The sequence below is a fragment of the Diabrotica undecimpunctata genome, chromosome 8, assembly GCF_040954645.1.
Source record: "Diabrotica undecimpunctata isolate CICGRU chromosome 8, icDiaUnde3, whole genome shotgun sequence".
NCBI classification, from domain to species: Eukaryota; Metazoa; Arthropoda; class Insecta; order Coleoptera; family Chrysomelidae; genus Diabrotica; species Diabrotica undecimpunctata.
Genome location: NC_092810.1, coordinates 57,466,102 through 57,483,845, shown reverse-complemented (window position 1 = coordinate 57,483,845; position 17,744 = coordinate 57,466,102). Strand labels below are relative to the sequence as shown.

At 31.9% G+C, this 17,744-nt stretch overlaps 1 protein-coding gene across 2 annotated transcripts in view; it reads left to right on the top strand.

The window, feature by feature from the left end:
• The window catches only part of LOC140447587 (prolactin-releasing peptide receptor-like), a 1,093,989-nt gene that overhangs the window by 115,926 nt on the left and 960,319 nt on the right, over positions 1 to 17,744 (top strand). The gene's annotated exons all lie outside the window — the stretch shown is intronic.

Below are 17,744 nucleotides of genomic sequence, written 5' to 3'. Positions count from 1 at the left end.
AGGTAAAACTGTTAAGTTACGTACATGTTATTTATGGTGCATCGTTATCTGATTTTATTTGGTATGGTTCTAATTACGGAAAAAAAGTTCAAGAGCTAGAACACAAACATGATAAAAATTAGTAGATAATTGGGTAATATTGTCAAACTGTTGTTTCTGACAAATCAATCATGTCCAACTCACAATAATTATTGGTAAATGTTAGAATATCTACCAAATTAATACTTTGATGAAAAAAAAAAAATATCTAGAAAACTGATAACTTTACGTATAGGGAGTACTCCATAAAATTTGAAGTACGATATTGGTACTTTTCGATAGTGATACAAAATGCAGGGTGTTCTATTTAAAATTACAAAGAAAATATTGACTGTTTCATGAATTTTGTGTTAAATTTTCAACAGTCATAATCAACATATACAATTTACAGTTGAGGAAGAGGTAGATAATTCTCTACCATTCCTTGACATGAGAATTGTAAGAAATACAGACAATATGTTGAAAACCAGATGGTTCAGAAAACCCATATGTAGTAATAGATTTATAAGCTATTACTCTCATCATCCAAATAAGATGAAAATGAACCTTATAACAGGATTAAAAGAACGTGTTTTAAAACTTTCTCATCCAGATTATCTACAAGAAGATCTTCAATTGTTAAAAAATATTCTAATTGAAAACTTTAATTCTCCAGATATGCTACATAGAATGTTTTTTTCTAATATTGTTAATATAAATACCTTAACACCATTTTTTGCTAAATCTCAAAACATTGTATCTAACAATCAGAACATCTATTATCATTCACTACCTTTTATACCATCATTAACACCTAAATTAATACAAACACTAAAGGTTATTGACAATATAAAAATAGCAACAAAGAACATCAAAACTATTTCATCTTTATATTCCAAAACTAAATATCCTATAGAAAAATTTGAAAAAACGAATTTAGTGCCTACAGCATTAGTTGTACTCAGTGTGAGGCTGAATATGTTGGTGAGACCGGAAGAAATCTTTCAAATCGCATTATTTCTCACAAAAGTGATTGCAGAATTAAAAAACCATCTTGTGCTTTTTCAGAGCATGTAATCGATAAAGACCATATTATGGATTTTAATAACATTAAAATTTTATGTAGTGAAAGTATTAAATTCAAAAGGACTTTTTTGGAAATGGTTTGTATTAGCAAAAGTGATAATAATTTCACTCACAAACAAAAGATCAGAAATTCAAAATCTAAGCAAAATTTATAATTATATTCTTTCTTTATAATTTATGTATAAAACTTGTAAAATGTCACATTTTGATTTAATTTTCCATATATCTGTTACATTTTTTCAGACATCTATCAATGGTGAATAAATCTTCTTCTTTTTTGTTACTAAACAAGAAACGATTTTTAAACAAAATTTTATTTTTGGCAATATAATTGTCAAAAATAAAAATTTTAAGTTGGCATTTATGACATTGAGGCTTATTTGTAATTGGTTGCTATTTTAACTTATTTATAAATTCAATTGACATTGTTCTGATAACAGATGACTTAAAAACGATTGTAACTATGCTTACTGAGCTAGATGCCGCCTGTAAAGGAGGTTCAATCCAAATTAAATCCAAATTGCTAGGGACAACCAAACTGCTGGACTGCAAAGAAGGATCACTTTAGCATGGACCGCATATGGAGCTCTATCAGACATATTTAAGAGCAACATGCCAAATTATTTGAAAAAGAAGACGTTCGACCAATGTGTGCTTCCAGTCATGACTTACGGCGCTGAAACACTTTCTTTAACTTAGGCTACAGCAACCAACTCAAAGTAGCCCAAATACGAATGGAACGCTCGCTAATTGGACTGACTTTCAGAGATAGAGTGTGAAACAAAAAAAAATAAGAAGAAGGACAGGCGTCACAGATGTAATAGAGCGTATACCATAGCTAAAGTGGAACTGGGCGAGCCATGTGGCCAGAATGAATGACGAGCGATGGACCCAAAAAATTACATTTTGTAGACCATGAACTGACAGAAGAAGCAGAGGTAGAGCACCTACAGGATGGACAGTCGAGGTCACAAAATTTCCAGGAATTGGCTACAAGAAGCTCTAGATCGACAGAACTGAAAGAGATTGGGGTAGGTCTATGTTTAACTTTGGACGCAGTAGGCTGTATGACGATGATGATGATGATGATATACGCAGTATACTTGACCAATCGAACTTTAAGTTTAATCTCGAGGCTGCTAATGGAATGCTTATCTCCGTGCCTGTAGAGCGATGTGGTTGAAAAGATCATAGTTATTGCTTTTGTTTTCCATGCTATCATCATCATCTTTGACTCTACAACTCTGTGTGGGTCTTGGCTTGTTCAAGAATTAGTCTCCATTCCCCCCTATCTTTCGCCCTGGCTTTCCAATTTCTGACCCCTAGATTCCTTAAGTCATCTTCGACTTGAGTTTTAAATCTAGATTTTGGCCTGCCTCTATTCTAGTCTATTAATTTTGATAGACCGGACGATGTTGCATTTTTCATAGCATTGATACAACTCAAAATTGTAGCACCTGTGCCCTATCCCGCTTTCTTGTACTCCTCCGTATATGTGCCTAAGTATTCTTCTTTCAAAGCAGCCTAACAGTTCTTCATCGCTTTTACCATAGTCCATGTCTCTGACGCGTATGTCAGGACAGGTTTGATAAGAGTTTCATATATTAGAATCTTGGTTTTTCTGCTAATTATGTGTGATGTTAAGAGCTGCTTTAGTCCAAAGTAAGCTCTATATTCTTCCCTTAATTTCTACGCTTACTAGGTTGCTGTTATTTAGTTATGTTCCAAGATATATAAACTCCGTGACGTTTATGTATTTTGTTTTGGATACGTTGACTTGCAGTCCCGTTGTCTTCGCGGCTTTTTCCAATGTTTCAAAAACCTGTATAAGGTCTCTTTTTGTCCGTGTTGCTATGTCAATGTCATATGCGTAGGCCAATATCTGTACACTTTTATTGATGATCGTACCTCTGGTTGTTATGCCCGATTTCTCTATGGCTCTTTTTAGCGCGATGTTAAACAATATGCACGAGAGACTGTCTCCCTGGCGTAATCCAGTATTTGTTTGAAAAGACCTTGACACTCTGTTTTGTACCTTGACTTTGCACCCAAGTTTCGAAATAGTTGTCTGTACCAATGTTATTAGATGCGGCGGAATATCTAGTTCTGCCATGGCATTATAAGGTGCGCTTCTGTCTACACTATTATAAGCGCTTTTAAAATCTATGAAGAGGTGGTGGGTATCGATTCCATATTCATATGTCTTTTTTAAGATTTATCTGAGAAGGAAAATCTGATCAATTGTTGACCTTTCTTTTCGAAATCCACATTGGTATTTGCCTATTTTTTCCTTAGTACATACTAGTAAACGATCATAAAGTATATAAGCCAGTACTTTGTAAGCCGTATTTAAGAGGGTAATGCCTCGATAGTTGTCACATATTAGTGGATTCCCTTTCTTGTAAACAGGTATTATAATACCTACATTCCAACTGTCTGGGTGTTTTCCTTCTCTCCAAATGGATGCAACAAGTTTTATTATGTATTTTTTAGCGCGATTGCTCCATACTTGAACAGCTTACGGGGTATACCATCTTCTCCAGGGGATTAGTTGTTGTTTAACCTTTTTATTGCCTTGGCAACTTCTTCTTCTGTTGGTATATTTTTTTCTCCCCCTCATCGTCTACGTCTCCACTGTGGTCATTTATGTCAAGCACTTCTCGGTTGCCTATATTTAATTTCTCAGCAAAATTCCCCGCCCATCTCTCCACTATTTGATCCGGCTCATTGATAATTTCGGCTTCCTTACTTTTTATTATGGTTATTCTAGATTTAAATTCTTTTCTGTTGCTGTTCACCATGCTAACCACATGCATTTATCGGGGGTTAGGAAATCCGCTTGAAATATAGTGCCGACGCTTAAAACAAATACCATTATTGTAAAAGTTAGTTTGGTTAGGTAAATGTATTAAGATGGGATATAATTTTAACTAATTTTAATTAATCTAATTTTTAGGTTTAGGAAAAATATATAATAATATTATAAAAAAATATTACAGCAAAAAATAAATATTAAAAGTGTGAATATGAAATATCATGATATAAAATACAATTAATTGTTTGTACATTTTTTTTTGGAGAGGACGACGACCCGTAGCCGTCCCTCGCCAACCGCCATTGGTTAAAATAATTGTGGTTTCGTAACTTGTATGCCGGGTTTTTATTATGGTCAAATTTTCATCTTTGATTTGTTAGATCTAGAAATCTTGTTGTTATCTAGTTTTTTTCACCTCGTAGAAGCCTCAGGAAATTTCTACTTTGTGATATTTAGTATTTTTAGATAGATTATTAGTTATTTTGTCGGGTAACAAGTTTTTTTAACTTGACAGTTTTGTCTTTTGAACAGTGAATGTTAGTCTAAGCTCTTTAGTTTGTTTTTTTTGTTTAATGTTTAGATGTATGTTTGTTACCACTAGATTGTAATCAATATTTGCGACAACACTTGAATATGTTTCAGTGGTTTCCAGAGTTGCGGAATCTACGGTTGATTAAGATATAATTAATTTGATTACGAATTACTCTGTTAGTATCATGAAATATGAGGTCCTTATGCAGATGCAAGACGTCGAGTAATTAATTTAAAGTGTTGCTTAGTGTACTTAGGCTAAAACTAGTTCATCTTCTTTAACTCCAGTGGATTAAATACACTTTCACTTTGCTTATCCAATTCATGGTCACCGATTTAGTATAACCAGTGATTTTCAGATATATGTTTATAAATATTGATGAGATCCCATAGATGTGGTACATAAATGTCAAGAAAAATATCTTAAGTCAAATAAATTACTGCTAAGTCATACATATTTTTTTAGACGAGAAGAGAAGCTACAAAAAGTTTCACTGACAATTTCAGATTTCCCTACTAAAATACACTTTTCCAAGTTCCTCGCAAGCCAGTCACAACGTGCTAATATCTTCTAAACAACAGACGAAAGGTTGTATAGTATAATATAAAATGATAATAAAGATTTCAAACTTAAGTATCATTACTAATTTTTAGCATTACATACAATAATTGAAGACATAAGTGCATGAAGGGTCTATGTGGCATTTGATAGTTATTGAGAAAAATGAAGTTAAAATTTTTATACTAGAATTTTTTTACTATAAGATCTAAATAGACTAAATTTATATGATAGGTAGTTTTTTAAAATAATATATTTATTAATAATATTAAAAAAAAACATTTATTTTTAGAAAAAAAAATTAGAACTTAAACGTACTTAGATCCTTGATCCACTGAATAAATAGCGGAAGTACCAAATTGTTTAAATTCATAAAGGATATATGTAACCAATAACAAAAATAACACAATATGTTGTTTTTGTTTATTAATAAAATATACAATAACTATTTCTTGGTACTATTTTTACAAAGATAGTAAATCAAATTAAAAAAAAAATGATTTTTACTACAAACAAACCTTAACGTGTTCTTCACCTTCACCTAGTACTTGGTTTTCTGCCTAGATCTGCATCTTGTTGTTTTCCACAAAAATAGTATTGGTGTAAAAATGTCTATAGGCCTCATCAACAAAAATGTGCTGTTGTTTTAAATTGTTAATTTTCTCTTCGTTCAAAGTGTTTGTTTTGTTAGCCATTACTGGTAATTTAAATTCTGGTTCTGTAACCATAATCATCATCACGTAGCGCTACAACCCTGGGTGGTTCTTGGCTGACTGTACAACTTTTTTCCAATTTGTTCGGTCTTCCATCAACCTAGGGTCAAATGAAATGTTCATTTTCCGGAGATCTGCTTGGATGTTGTCTCTCCATCGCATTCTGGGACGTCCGAGTGGTCTTTTGCCTGTGGGAATCTCCTCCCATACCAGTCTTACAAGTCTCTCGTTATGCAGTCTGTGCACGTGGCCTGCCCATCTTAGTCGCTGTGATTTAATTTCTTGAACAATATCGGCGTCATTGTAGAGTGCTTTTATTTCGATATTGGTTCTGATCTTATACTGGTTTGTGGTGATGTCATGGTGAGGTCCGAAAGTATTTTTCGTTTAAAGCGTCTGAGATTTTCTTCTTTTGCTTTGGTCATGGTCCACGTTTCGCATCCGTATGTTATTACAGGTCTGACGATGGATTTATAGATTTTTATCTTTGAACTTCTTGTAAGATTTTTTAATTTTATGAGATTTGCAGATTGGTCTTTTATTTCTTCAGTAATGTGTTTCTGCAGTGGTTCTGTAACCACTTTTGTATTTTTACGGATATCTACTTTTAGTAAAGGTCTAAATGGATCTAGTGTTTTTTTGTACATATATTCACCATAATTAATATTTAAATGGGAAGAAACCACAATTAAAGGTTAAAGGTGCCACAACTTTAACCTTTAATTGTGGCTTATTTCCATTTAAATAGTAATTACTTTAAAATGCCACAAGAAACTAGCTTCAGATCTATATTCACCATATTTTTCAACACGAATTCATTTTACCTCATCCCTCAAATTTATTTTTTCTTTGTTAGAATCCTTTTTTCTGTAAAATAAATGTAAATTGTTTGTAATTTTTTTATTATTTTTTAAGTGGTTTTCCATGTTGATAACAATCGATCCTTTCTTACTCCATTCCCGAATAACGTCTCTAAACTGATCTGGACTGAACAAATTCTCAATTTTTTTAGCTTTTTCTCGATTACTCCAAAATTTTTATTAGAATCTAGGAAGGAATGTCCTACTTCCGGAAAATTATGGTCTATAACCTTAAAATATTTTTTTTTAATTAGATATTGATATAGACATATTAGATTAAAGTTTTTGTTTTGGCCGGTACAAGAATCAGACCACATGATATTTCTTGTTTCTACTGGGTAACATTTGCACAAATGTGTGCAGGGAACTACCTACTTCTAAGCTGCCCTTTGTGGCTACATTTTCAGTCCAATTAAAAAAGTAGGCCTTATCACGTTCATTTGTTATGCTATGAATTCCAAGACTATAGAAACACATATACCTTAGATAAAAAGCTTTTGAAGTTATAAGTCTTATTAGTGGCATAGTGTGTTGCAGGTCTATGGTCATGTAACATGTTTTTATTGTTACGCGCATATTGCCTGTCTGATTTCTGTTGGTCAAAAGCAAAATGGAAGTTTTCTTTATGCTAATCATTTCCCAAACTTGCATTACAGGTAGAACAAGTGTCACTCTTGGGCCGTCCAAATGACAAATTAAATTATTCAATGAAAATCTTACAGTAGAAACTCTTTGTTACTGTAAACCTTTTATACAATATATTTTCTTTGATATATTGTTCATATAGTTCGTGCATTTTTGACATATTTAGTAAGGGAGATAAATATATTGTGTTGGCATTTTTGTTTCTGGAATATTGAGACATATCAGCAGGAAAAGATAAAATGTGCAGTTTGATTACATCAATCACTTCTTGCGGAATTTTGTTAGGTTTCGAATTGTGATGCCCTCTTCTATCAGGAGATGGTGCTGTGATCCCAGAGTTTAGTTTTTGTTGAGTTAGTTAAACCTTTTTGTTTGAAATTTGATACAATAACATGAAGGTAGTTTTACTAACAGATTTTATGCTTTTCTGACATGCTATTGAATAACCAAATGTGGCAGGTTTATTCTTTGTTGCATTTGTTGTTTGACGGTGAACTGCTTTATTGAAAATTACTTAAAAGTATAGCATTTTTTGAATTTTGATCCAAAGCATAAAATTTGCGAAATATTGTCTCTCTCTCTCTCACTTTGGTCAAAGTGTTGGTCGCAATTCTTTTGGCATTTATTCTTTTTACATAGAGACCCAAACTCAGATTTTTTTGGATTTTCTTTTTTGGTTTTTAAAGATATATAACCTTCACCTCGTTGTCTAGCAATGGCAGACTTACTTTTCTTCCATATCTCAGGGCGCCGATTTCATTTTTTACATTTTCTTTTCTGGTAAATCAAATATTTTGTTCTTTATCTTGTTAATCCTATCATTTTGAAATGTTGAGGCTGCATTAGATATGACCTCGAAAGAGTCATTTAACTCACCCAGTTCAGAATTTTGCGGATTATATTCATCAGAGGTGTCCGCTGAAGAAAATATGTCATTACCTGGAGATAGCATAAATGTGCCTTCTGAGGTGACGTGTTTTTTTCGTTTTTTACATTTTTGTTCAGATAAATCAAAAAATATTTTTTTCTTTACCTTGTTAATTCTAAAATTCTGAGAGGTTGAGGCTATAATAGATTCATCTGGAGGAAACGTAAAGGTTCCTTTTGCGGTGACGTCTGCTTTTGTGGAATCACTTTCATTCTCTAAACTAGTAATGTTCTCAAAAGACTCATCTGACTCCTCCAGTTCAGAATTTTCCGGATTATATTTATCAAAGTTATCAAATGTAGAAATTGTGTCAATATTCGAGGAAAAATCTGGAGTTTTCTCTTTTTCGGTGAAAATTGCAGCAATATCTAGAAAAAAAAATACAAAACTAAATATTATATTTCTATCCACAAAAATGTTAGCTAATCTTCTCTTCTGGCCTGCTTTCATCATCTCCATCTTTTAACTCCATATAATGGCTTGTTTCATTATAGGCTAAATCAAGTTCTCCTTCCCTAACTCCATTTTTCTCATCTGCAACTTTCAGTTCTACATACTGGTTCGTTTCATTTTCCGTAACCTCATTTTGTTTAAATTGACTTTGCTTTTTTGATTGATCTAAAATATGTAAGAGACTAAAAATATTTTTACAATATAAATTTTAAAAAGAACTAAAAAAAACTATAAAAAGTTCATATAAACACGAAATAACCCTAAATGACCAACCACTTTTAAAATGGCTTTTGTAACATGATAAGCTATATTTACTTTTAATTTTACTTACCTTTATATTGTTTTTGAGCTAAACTAACAATATATTTACTTCTTAACGACATTTTTCCCATAAAATTAGCAAGAGAAGCAGAACACTGCACACCATCTAGATGTAAATAATAACTACATAACCTTACTTTTAGGATCTAAGTAATATGACAGAAGGAGAAAATCAGAGTATTCAGGCATAAAGGATTCATGTACAACAAATCCATAGAAATCTCAGTGGATAAGGGATATAAGTAACATATTGTGTACATAGATCCTTTATGCACTTACATTTTAAAATTTACTGTGTACATAGATCGTTTACGGTCTAGTAACTTAGCAAATAATAATTTTAAAAAGTGTTTGACTTGTTTGAAACATTTCTAGGTTCGCACAACGTACTTTTAACATAAAAAAAAATATTTTGAAAAAATGTCACATAGATCCTTCATGCACTTGTGTCTTCAATTATTAAGTATAAGATAGGAATAAAACATGGACACTCGTTTCTCATCTATGGACCCGTCAAGATATTGTTTTTTAAGATAAACTAGACTAGATCACGGACAGGGGGACGAAAAATAGGGTAAAACTGAGGTTAGGATTCCAACAACACTTTAATATTAAGCTTGCTTTTGCAGATAAATGCGATTTAAAATTTATGTATAATTTTCATATTTAGAGATAGCAGTTAGCACATATTGTGCAGAGGAAAAATTTTGATGTTAATTAAATTTTTTATTAGATTCTCCGTTTGTGTTATGTATTTTTTCATTCGAAGAAATTGTGATTTAACTCTCCTTCTTTTTGTCATTCTGGACGTAAGTTTTAATTTACGATTTTTAGTTTTGCCAGATGACTAGAATAACAGGCGTGTTTAATTTTTTTTCTAATTATGAGGTTATATACCTTTGTAGAACAAAATAATTTGAAAACCAATAACTACTTGGGATTGAAAGCTTGTATACACGCATATTGCTAAGAAGAATATGTACTGTTTATATGCTAGTATTGTTTCCATTTACTATTAGTATTATTTTTAATTACTGTTAATGCAAGTTATCTACATATTTTGTTTGATCAGTTTTTGACCAGTTTGCGTTTACGTATCAATGACTCTTTTATCTAATAGGTCAACATGTTCGTTGTATTTAAGACCTCTGTGAGGTTTAACCCACAAAAAAATGAACAATTCTTTGGTTTTTATAAATGGCATTAAGAAGTTTTTTAATTTAAACAGGAGATATAGTTTGAGTTATTACGAGGAAATTTTAAAGTTTCAATGGCTCACATAACTGTTAGTGAGTTAAAAACTATAGTAACAAAAATGTGTTCTGAGTAAATGAGTTTTTTCAAAGTATCTCAATGCTTTATATATTGCTACAGTTTCAGCAATAAAAATTAAAAAATTAATAAAATAAATAAGTAAAATCCGTAAAATAAATAAATAAAATCAATAAAATGAGTTATCTCTCTCGTTGCCTTCTATTCTTCTATTCGTTCTATTCTTCTTCCTTTTTCTTTATGGTTTTTGTGACAAGATCAATAATAAAATCAAACATTTTCTTTATATTTCTTTGACTTGTTGATCACTTCCTTACATCAGTGGTAAAAGCCCCTGTCAAGACGGCCTCGCCTGTTGTTCTAGACCATTGATCCTGCCACATTTCCAAGCTTCTTTCCCTTTTTAACCCCTTGCACCGGTGCATTCAGACCCTTTTACTGACTAGGAAGTGCACCGGCACAGGCCCAGCTACCACTTATGGTGCAATAGTTGATGCTCTTCTGTACGCACTGCACACCCTAATCAGGGGTTTTCTCTGTGCTCTAAGAAGTAAGTCTCTGTATTTAGCCTTATTGAGAACCTCTGTAACACTGTGGTCCTCTATAATATTCTGGACAACATCGATTGTAAAATGATGGCTCTTCTGCGCGATCCGGTACGTCTCTTGTATTTGGATCATCTTGTGCAGGGTAGAGGTCCTCTCTTCTGCTTTCCGATGTGCTTTTTGTATGTGTTGTCTGAATTCAATTCTATTGTGAAACATTACGCCAAGGTATTTTGCGGTTTTTTAGGGGTCTTATTTCAGAACCTCTTAAACCGGAAGCTTACAAACTTCCGGTCTCGCAGTCCCCTTAAGATAATTATTTCGGCCTTTTTCACTATCAATTTTAGACCGTTTCTCTTTATCCATCTCGTCGTTTTTTTCAACGCCACGTTTTAATTATATTTTAATTCATATTATCTTGAAAAAGTAGGTCTTGGTCATCTGCATATTCACTTGAACTTACCCCTTGTGTTCTGTTTACTTCCAGTACCCCATTGTATAAGATATTTCAAAGATTGGGTCTCAGGACTGACTCTTGGAGTACTTCAGCAGTCCTCTTCATCCATGTCCCCACCTAAAAGGAAACTATTCTGTTGGGTTAAAAACAATATGTATTAATTTTAAACTGTTTGTTTGTTGACTTTATAATAATCATTGTAATAAAGTAGTTGAGTTCTAACTCTTAACGGATATTTATCACTTTTCAAGTAAGTACTATTATTATTGAATATTAAACACGTAATTACTTTATGATATCTAACATATTTCTTACAAAGTCCTTCAGTTTGATATAATGTTGGAAATACGACTTATTTGTAGCCAACTCACTTGAACCAATTCGTAATATCGTTACAAGAGTAGAATATATATTTGCTCTGTCCTCATTATAAATGGATCTGCATATATTATGTAGGGTTTCATTCTAGAAACATAAATCAACCAACATTACCATCCCAATACAACTTGTGGTGGTGGTTAATAATATAATACAGGATGATATATATATATATATATATATATATATATATATATATATATATATATATATATATATATATATATTATGTTCGGAAAGATTTCCGCGGTTAGTACAATTAAACCTAGAGCTAAGATTAATGCCATTATAAAGATTAATATTAAACTCACCAGTCTTCCGGGTTGAACCGCGTCGATATCCATTAGGCCGTGCTTTCGACATCCTTTCTGATGTCTTCTTTAGGGCTATATATATATATATATATATATATATATATATATATATATATATATATATATATATATATATATATATATATATATGTATATATATATATATATATATATATATATATAAATATATATATATATATATATTTATATATATATATATATATATATATATATATATGTATATATATACATATATAAATATATATATATATAATATATATATATATATATATATATATATATATATATACAGGGTGAGTCATGAGGAACTTTACATACTTCTACCATATGTAGAGTCCCTCAGGGAGCATATCATGTGGCCACTAAAAAATTAAAAAATGTCAACTCCTCTTCTTTATTAATTAACAGGGTGATTTGTGTAATTGACCATTTATTTCATTTTACTGTAGTGTTTATACAGCTCATTTGATTTTTTTAATTTTTGCATGATACAGTACACTACTATCAAGTATTCGACTGGTATTAGCTAAACTAAAAAATTCCAGGACTGGCTTTGGAAAAATTAATTTAGGGATTCGTATTAAATATCACACTCTGTATAAATTTTTTTTTTAAATGCAATAAGTGATTTTCAAACTACATAAATAGCCAATGAAAACGACATATGCGACAATGTTGTCGCACTTTTATTAAATTTTTAGTGAAAGATCAAATCTTACCAAAAATAGAACAACCATAATGAAGTATCAAATTATAAGGTAATTAATTTAAACAAATGTTATAAATTTCAAACATTTTAATTGAAATGATAAACTGAGTCACTGCACAACAAAAAACAGTAACTACTAACAATAACGAAGAACAATTTAAAAAAAAAACTAAAAATATGTATATAGTTATGGGAAACCTATAAATTAGAACTAGAAAAGATACAATAATGGTAACAAAATAAAAATAATTCAAAATAGATTTTCGAAATGGAACCCTGCAGCCTGTACACATTTTTGTTGCCGAATTGTTAATTGACGTATTGAATTACGGATACTCTGGGGATCGTTTCTAATAGTATTACAACAATGTATAATTCTATCAATTAATTGTTGTCGGTTATTAATATTCACTGCGTAAACTAGTTCATTTTCGTGGCCTTCAAAATCAGGGGATCTTGAAGACCACGAAATAGGACCTGCACGTTCTATCCACCTGTTGCCATAAACAATATTGAGATGTTGTCTCACTGCCAGTAAAAAGTGTGGGGGTGCCCCATCATGCTGAAAATACATCCCTCGGATAGCAACGTTCGCGTTGGCAAGCAAATTCGGCAAAATATTTTGTAGAAAGTTCAAATAGACCTGCCCTGTTAAAGGACCATCAAAAAAGTGAGGACCTACTAATTGGTTATTTATGACACCAATCCACACGTTAACCGAAAACCTTAACTGAGAACGACGTTCTCGAATAGCATGGGGATTTTCTTCTGCCCACACATGTGAATTTCGTGAATTATTTATCCCGTTTATCCCGAATTATTTATCTGTGGTGGTTCGGAGTTCGAATCCTACCGCCGGCAAGAACAACTAGACATTTTTAAAAATTTCTATAGGCCCCAGGTCGACTCAGCCTGAATAAAAATGAGTACCTTGGGTAAAACCAGGGGTAATAATAGGCGGTTGAAGCGTAGCACTGGCCATGTTACCTTCCTTGTATACCGTAGGCCCTAGATATAGCTGACTACCCTGCTATACTCCCAAAGCCGCGAAGCGGTATAAAACGGGAGACTATTATTATTATATATTTATCCCGTCTCTGGTAAATTCTCATCTCCAGCATGTAGTCGCTAAACCATTTGAATGTGATATGGGTATAGATTATTTGTTTGTAAGACTCTACTTACTTTTGATTGAGTAACATTGAGTTCTCGACTTACTTGTCTAGTGCTTATTGTAGGGTTTATAGTAACGGCGTCCATAATGTCATCTTCCTGCGCTTCATCTACATATCGCTCTGTTGTTCCACTAGGAAAAGTGCCATTTTCTCGCAAATAATTAAAAACTGACCTAAATGTTGGATGACTGGGAGTTCGACGATTAGGAAATCTCCTGCGATATTTTCTACTAGCAGCCCTACCATTCCCATTACAGAATCCATAAACAAATATTATGTCTGCATATTCTGTGGTCGAAAACTGATGTGGCATTTTGAACGAAAGTAACAAAAGCTCTACCAAAACTAACACAATGTACTTGACGTAGATATGACAGAAGAAATATGTATTCTTGTACACATAAATAACAATTGATAATGACAATAATGACAATGGGTATAAAATATCAAGAAACTTCAAACGGTCAACGCGAACCTTCATTTTAAACTTTTTTAGATTTATTTTTATTTAGTACAGTTGATGCAATGTATTATTATTTGACATAAAATTTTAATCATTTACAATCAACAAAAACTAACACATACAAGAGGTTTGACTTTTTAATCAATTTAATCAATTTATTTATCGAAAATAATGCCCCAATACGATCTATGAGTAAAAATTTCAAATTGAAAAACAATTGATTCTATCGTAGAGATAATACAAAGTGACAGTAAAGATGTTAATTTTCTACGTATTAGATTATGTTGTAGGAACTCATTTTAATTAAAATATTTGAAATTTATAACATTTGTTTAAATTAATACCTTATAATTTGATACTTCATTATGGTTGTTCTATTTTTGGTAAGATTTGATCGTTCACTAAAAATTTAATAAAAGTGCGACAACATTGTCGCATATGTCGTTTTCATTGGCTATTTATGTAGTTTGAAAATCACTTATTGCATTTAAAAAAAAAAATAAATACAGGGTGTAATATTTAATACGAATCCCTAAATTAATTTTTCCAAAGCCAGTCCTGGAATTTTTTAGTTTAGCTAATACCAGTGGAATGCTTGATAGTAGTGTACTGTATCATGCAAAAATTTAAAAAATCAAATGAGCCGTATAAACACTACAGTAAAATGAAATAAATGGTCAATTACACAAATCACCCTGTTAATTAATAAAGAAGCGGAGTTGACATTTTTTAGTGGCCACATTATATGCTCCCTGAGGGACTCTACATATGGTAGAAGTATGTAAAGTTCATCATGACTCACCCTGTATATATAATATATATATATATATATATATATATATATATATATATATATATATATATATATATATATATATATATTAAATTTTGGTGTTACAAAAGAACCCTACGAATATCGCGGACTCAAAGAAATTCAAATGCAGAAGTTACTAGAAAAATAGGAAATGAGCTGAAATATTATGAATTATCAACAGAAGAAATCTTCAGTACTTGGGACAAAATTCGAAAAAAGCGAAATGTGGGGCGACGAAAAATATCGTAGCTAAGAAATTGAGAGGATGGTTTGCATGCAGTAGTGCAGAACTATTTAGAGCAGCAGTTAACAGAGTCCGCATAGGCATGATGATTAACAACCTTCGATAGAAGATGGAACTTAAAGAAGAATATCCAGACATAACAGACGCATGTAATATTGTGAAAAGGTTACCACCAGTATTGAACAAGATTCCAATTATTTGCAACATATTTGATTTATTCATAAAGCTGCAGTATGTTTGAATGACTAGATTTTTTTTATAGCATTACCTTAAATTAAGAGTATACCATACATATTCACAAAACATTGTTGATCTACGAGAGCGAGTTATACAAGAATGTAACAACATAACTAGGTATGTAATGGAATGTTGAGGAAAAACAAAAAATATGTAATACAACTTTTAACAAGAAAATTATGAAGATTTTGAACATCTAATAAACTAAAATTGTGACTTTATATTATTGAAATTTAATAATATAATAGTTGCAAAATTTAACTATTTTTCAGTTAATACGTAAGCAAAAATTAGTCCTTTAATATATTTCTTGGCTAGGTACAGACAATCCCAACATAACTATGTTCGGGCGATTTGGGCTAGTTGCTTGGCCACCTAGATCTCCAGTTTTAACAACTTTCGATTTTTCCTTTACGGCTATATAATTTGGTTTATAATACACTTGCTTACTAATCTTTTCCTTCTTCTTCTTTTTATATAGACATGACACTGTCTGTTTTTCACGTGTGTCTCCAGTAAGTTGTCGTTCCATCGTTTTCGTGGTCTTCCTATTGGGGAACCGTCTCTTGCCATCTGTACTACTTTGTTTGTTGTCATTCGGCTTATATGATCGTTCCATTCTACTCTTCTATTTGTTACCCAGTTCTTGATGTTCTCCACCTTGCATCTACGCCGTATATCTGTACTTCTAGCTTTGTCCCGTAGTGTCTTACCATTAATTTTTCTAAGTGTTTTCGTCTCTGCTGTTTCTAACATCCTTTTTGTCCTCTCTGTGTGGGGTCTTGTTTCTGCCGCGTATGTCATTATTGGTCTGATGCCTTTTTTTGTAAATTCTGCCTTTCGTTTCTTTCCCGATATTTTTATTTCTCCATATTGTTTCATTTGCTGTATTCACTTGATCTTCCACTTCGGTTTTAAACTTTACGTAGCTTGATAATGTGATGCCTAGATATTTTAACTCCACCACTTGTTCTATTATCTAACCTTCCAGCTCTAATTTACATCTTAGTAAATTTGCTGTTGTAACCATGCATTTTGTCTTGTTTGGGGAAATTAACATGTTAAATTTTCTGGCAGTTATACTAAATTGGTGCAGCATACGTTACGTTGTAAATCATCTTTACTTTGAGAGAGTAGTATTGCGTCGTCTGCATAGCAGATTATTTTAATTTGTTTTTCTCCCATTTGGTATCCTTTTTTAGTTCTTACTTTTTTTATTATTTCGTCCATAATCAGGTTGAACGATAGAGGACTTAGGGAATCTCCCTGTCTTATCCCATTGCCAGCTTTAATAGGCTGGGTTAGTTCTTCTTCTACTTTTACTTTTATTATGTTGTTTTGGTAGATATTTTCGATCGTTTTGATTATTCCTAGAGGTATCTCTCTTGCATACGGTAAGTGGATAACGTCTTTTAATTTGAGCAGTCAAATGTCTTTGTAAGGTCCACGAAACATAGATATGCCGTTTTGTTGTATTCTAATGATTTCTCTTGCACTTGCTTCATTATAAATATAGCGTCGGTGCATGATCTTCCCGACATAAAACCTTGTTGTTCTTCTGGTAGTGTTATAATTTTATTCAATTTATTTGTTATCACTTTGGTTGTTAATTTTAGTGTTGTGTTTAATAAATTAATTGCTCTGTAATTTTCCTGGTTTGATTTGTCTCCTTTTATGAAAAGAGGTATTAGGATGCTTGATCTCCATTTCTGAGAAATTCTCTTTTGTTCTATTATTTTTTGGATTAGTTTTAGTAGTTGTTTGGTCAGATCTGGTCCTCCGTACTTTAGCAGTTCGTTCGGTATTCTGTCCTCTTTTGGTGATTTTCTATTTTTTAATTTCCTTAATGCTTCCTTTACCTCTTCCTCCTCAATATGCATTTCTTCGTTTGTCGTCACCTTTGGTGTTGGTGGTTCATTATCGTCAGCTTTAGCAAATAGGGATCGAAAGTAGTCTAGTAGTCTACCCATGTTTCCCTCTGAATGTGTTTAGTTTTTATTAGTTCGTTCATCTCTTTTCTTTGTCCTCTGATCAAGCTTGCTTACTAATAAAGCATAAAATACGACATAAGGAATAAGGAACGCTCTTTTTTACTTTAAAAATATGTGGCGTAACACAAGAGTGTCATTTAAAATGAGGATAATGCATTTCATATTATAATTATTTTTAATTATTACTGTTTCTTG